We start from the raw sequence: 5,466 nt of genomic DNA on the forward strand, positions 1-5,466 counted from the left end.
TAAGGCAAAGCCATACAATAATTATGTAAAACCCCAACTGTCAAAACGACCCCCTGTGAGGAAGCACTTGGTGACAGTGGGAAGGAAAAACTCCCTTTTAACAGGAAGAAACCTCCAGCAGAACCAGGCTCAGGGAGGGGCAGTCTTCTGCTGGGACTGGTTGGGGCTGAGGGAGAGAACCAGGAAAAAGACATGCTGTGGAGGGGAGCAGAGATCGATCACTAATGATTAAATGCAGAGTGGTGCATACAGAGCAAAAAGAGAAAGAAACAGTGCATCATGGGAACCCCCCAGCAGTCTAAGTCTATAGCAGCATAACTAAGGGATGGTTCAGGGTCACCTGATCCAGCCCTAACTATAAGCTTTAGCAAAAAGGAAAGTTTTAAGCCTAATCTTAAAAGTAGAGAGGGTGTCTGTCTCCCTGATCTGAATTGGGAGCTGGTTCCACAGGAGAGGAGCCTGAAAGCTGAAGGCTCTGCCTCCCATTCTACTCTTACAAACCCTAGGAACTACAAGTAAGCCTGCAGTCTGAGAGCGAAGCGCTCTATTGGGGTGATATGGTACTATGAGGTCCCTAAGATAAGATGGGACCTGATTATTCAAAACCTTATAAGTAAGAAGAAGAATTTTAAATTCTATTCTAGAATTAACAGGAAGCCAATGAAGAGAGGCCAATATGGGTGAGATATGCTCTCTCCTTCTAGTCCCCGTCAGTACTCTAGCTGCAGCATTTTGAATTAACTGAAGGCTTTTCAGGGAACTTTTAGGACAACCTGATAATAATGAATTACAATAGTCCAGCCTAGAGGAAATAAATGCATGAATTAGTTTTTCAGCATCACTCTGAGACAAGACCTTTCTGATTTTAGAGATATTGCGTAAATGCAAAAAAGCAGTCCTACATATTTGTTTAATATGCGCTTTGAATGACATATCCTGATCAAAATGACTCCAAGATTTCTCACAGTATTACTAGAGGTCAGGGTAATGCCATCCAGAGTAAGGATCTGGTTAGACACCATGTTTCTAAGATTTGTGGGGCCAAGTACAATAACTTCAGTTTTATCTGAGTTTAAAAGCAGGAAATTAGAGGTCATCCATGTCTTTATGTCTGTAAGACAATCCTGCAGTTTAGCTAATTGGTGTGTGTCCTCTGGCTTCATGGATAGATAAAGCTGGGTATCATCTGTGTAACAATGATAATTTAAGCAATACCGTCTAATAATACTACCTAAGGGAAGCATGTATAAAGTGAATAAAATTGGTCCTAGCACAGAACCTTGTGGAACTCCATAATTAACCTTAGTCTGTGAAGAAGATTCCCCATTTACATGAACAAATTGTAATCTATTAGACAAATATGATTCAAACCACCTCAGTGCAGTGCCTTTAATACCTATGACATGCTCTAATCTCTGTAATAAAATTTTATGGTCAACAGTATCAAAAGCAGCACTGAGGTCTAACAGAACAAGCACAGAGATGAGTCCACTGTCTGAGGCAATAAGAAGATCATTTGTAACCTTCACTAATGCTGTTTCTGTACTATGATGAATTCTAAAACCTGACTGAAACTCTTCAAATAGACCATTCCTCTGCAGGTGATCAGTTAGCTGTTTTACAACTACCCTCTCAAGAATCTTTGAGAGAAAAGGAAGGTTGGAGATTGGCCTATAATTAGCTAAGATAGCTGGGTCAAGTGATGGCTTTTTAAGTAATGGTTTAATTACTGCCACCTTAAAAGCCTGTGGTACATAGCCAACTAATAAAGATAGATTGATCATATTTAAGATCGAAGCATTAAACAATGGTAGGGCTTCCTTGAGCAGCCTGGTAGGAATGGGGTCTAATAAACATGTTGATGGTTTGGAGGAAGTAACTAATGAAAATAACTCAGAACAATCAGAGAGAAAGAGTCTAACCAAATACCGGCATCACTGAAAGCAGCCAAAGATAACGATACGTCTTTGGGATGGTTATGAGTAATTTTTCACTAATAGTTAAAATTTTATTAGCAAAGAAAGTCATGAAGTCATTACTAGTTAAAGTTAAAGGAATACTCGGCTGTTGTGAAAGTGTAGGAACACGGACCCACAACAGGGGGCGCAAATGAACGGACAATGGAGGAAGTCAAATAGCACTTTTACTGTTGTGAAATAAGCACAACAAACACGACAGATTACAAGAATAGACAATAAAGTCAAATCACAAAAGGTGTCATGTGGGCAGGCTCGAAGATAGAAGACGTCTGTCCAAAGCAGAACCGGAACCACACGATTTCCTCCGCCACCGAACCCCGGGAATACTGGAGCCGCCAAGTCCCGAACTCCCAGGTGGCCACTGCCTCCGCTTGTCGGATCTGGTACTGCTGGCGAGGAACAAAAACAGTCAGATGTGGGTGCGCCTGCACCCAGCAACACGTATGGTGGAAAAACCACCTCCACCTCTCGTCAGGAAAACACTGGTTAGTGCAGGAATGTGTGTACTTATCAAAAAGGTCCAATACAGTCTCCTGCTGTTCCACTCACTATCTGCGCAAAAGCAACAAGGTATTATGTTCAAGAAGACAACACAATTGGCTGAGTACGTTACCTCCTCAGTAGAGCGATATCTCGGCAAAGAGGTGGAGATGACGTCTTGCTGATATACCGATGCGGATCAGATGATTGGTGACAGCTGTCGTAGGTGTCAGCTGTCACCCCGGCTGCTCCTGTGAGGTGGCAGCGCCCTCTGGTGCCTGGAGCACGCACTCCAGGCAGGGTGCCCTCTGGTGGTGGTGGGCCAGCAGTACACAACACTCGGTGAGGGAACTGTTCTTGACACCACCCATTTCAATGGCAACCCAGGGGTGGGGGTGGGTATCAGCCGACACTTGGATCTTCTAACCTGCCTGCCAATAAAGGGCCCTGGCATTCACTGCCCAGTAAAAATGCAAAAAAAATTGGTAATCCAAAGCTTCCCATTTCTGATGACTTATGTAAATGAACTTTTGAAATTCTATGAGCTTTGAAACCCCAAATAAAAGGCATAACTATTGAATCTAAAGTTAAAAAAAAAGAATGTGACAAGCAAATAGGTAAATTTTGAAAAAGATACAAAAACCTTGGCAAGGAAATAATTTTAATAGCATTTATTCGACCCACCATAGAAAGAGGAAGTGTCCTCCATTTTTCAATATCCCTCCTCAGTTTTTCCACTTTCTCATAAAAATTCAGTTTAAAAGTTAGCTTAGGGTCTTTTGCCAGAACTGTTGTGTGGGCCACCAGAAGAGGAGGTACTGCTGGCCCACCACCAGTGGGCGCCCTGCCTGAAGTGCGGGCTTCAGGCACGAGAGGGCGCTGCCGCCACGGACACAGCCGGGAGTGACAGCTGTCACTCATTACCTCTTGACAGCTGTCACCATCTACTCAACATCATCTCACTCCATAAAGACCAGACGTCATCTCCACCTCGTTGCCGAGATATCATACTTCATTGGAGGTAATATTCTCAGCTGTTTTGCAATATTGTTTGTATATTGTGAGTGTTTGCAGGAGTACTGGTCCCTCTGTCTGTGGAGGCTGAGTGAGTGCAGGACGGCACTCTTTTCCCCTGAGGAATCACTGCGGTACTCTGCAACATATTGTGTTAGAGGTGGAGGTGGCATTCCCACCGTTATTGTTACTGGGTGTACACACACCCACACTTGACTGTCTTTGTTCTTCGCCAGCAGTACCAGATCCGACAGTCGGGGACGGTGATCAGCTGGGAATTCGGGACTTGGCGGCTCCAGTATTCACCAGGTTCGGTGGCGGCGGAAATCGTGTGGTTCCGGCTCTTCTCAGGACAGACGTCTTCTATCCTCGAGCCTGCCCACACGTCACCTCTGTGTATTGACTGTAATTATATTCTGTGATTGTCTGTATGTTCGTTGTGCACCTTCACAACATTAAATTGTTATATTTTGGCTCATCTATTGACCGTTCATTTGCGCCCCCTGTTGTGGGTCCGTGTCACTACACTTTCCCAACAAGAACTACTCCAAGATATTTCAGTTTATCTGTAATTTTAAATGGGAGATTATGCAAAAATTCAGGATCGAGATCAGCACCCAACGACATAAATTCACTCTTCCGCCAATTAATAGTACTAATAGCAAGAGGCTCAATAGCAATGGTAAAAAAAAACAACAGGCTGAGGGGACAGCGCTGATGTGTCCCACGATGTAACGAATATGATATTGACCTTTCTTGATTTGTCAGGATAGAGGACGATGGATGGGCATAAAGTATTGTAATCCAAGAAACAAAATGATTACCAAACCCAAATCCCTCCAATACCTTCACCATGTAGGTCCATTCTACTTGGTCAAATGTCTTCTCTGCCCATCAACAGAGGACAGCCGCCCTAGACCCCCTGCTATACCCATTATACATTACATTCATTAATCTCCTAACATTAAAAAATGAATATCTATTTGGAACAAATCCAGTTTGCTTAGCATGAATGATGGATGATATACATTTATTTACCCTATTAGCTAACAACTTAGTAAAAATTTTCATGTCTGAGTATAATAATGCAATAGGACGATAAGAAGAAGGATCAGTTTCATCCCTACCCTCTTTTAACAATAAAGAAATAACTTCATATAACGTGGAAGGAAATTTCTATCAAATGAGTGATTGAACATCCTCAATAAAAGTGGAGCAATCCTCTCAGAGTACTTTGCATACAATTCAATACTAAAACCATCGGGGCCAGCTGCTTTACCATTAGGGAATGATTTTAAGAGTCCAAACTCTCTTGTATGGTGATGTCAGAGTTTAAAGCCTCTCAAACAGCATCATTCAATTTAGGAAGCCTCAAATGCACTAACCATTCAGAAACGTCCCCTTTTGCTTTTGACATGTACAGCTCTGTATAATATAGCCTAAAATGATCATTTATACCTTTAGGATCAACAACCAGCTCACCAGATTTTGATTTAACTTTATGTACGTATAGCTCTACTAGCTTGTAGACCTCTTAATTGTCGGACCAGCAATATATGAGGCTTATCCCCTAATTCAAAATATTTCTGTCTAATCTTAAACAGTTAGTCACATACCTGACTGGAAAGGATAATATTATATTCATATTTTAGCTTAAGAATATTTTGTAAAATGAGAGAGCTTGAGGATGACCTGTAATCGAGTTCCAGCTGCAATAACTCAGTTTCAGTTTCTAGCAGCCGTTTCTGTCTTTCCTTTTTCAGTGAGGATTCAAAAGAAATAATGTGACCACGAAACACAGCTTTGAAAGTTTCCCATAAAATTAAATCTGTGACTTCTGAGTTGTCATTATTCTTCAAAAATTCCAAGATCTTAATAGATATATATACTGACAAAAAGTAGTATCAGAAAGCAATGTTGGGTGAAAACGCCGGGTATACTGCTGTTTTTTATAATTAAGGTCAAGAACCAGTGAAATCAGGGAATGATCAGA

Source organism: Thalassophryne amazonica, unplaced genomic scaffold, assembly GCF_902500255.1.
Source record: "Thalassophryne amazonica unplaced genomic scaffold, fThaAma1.1, whole genome shotgun sequence".
NCBI lineage: Eukaryota > Metazoa > Chordata > Actinopteri > Batrachoidiformes > Batrachoididae > Thalassophryne > Thalassophryne amazonica.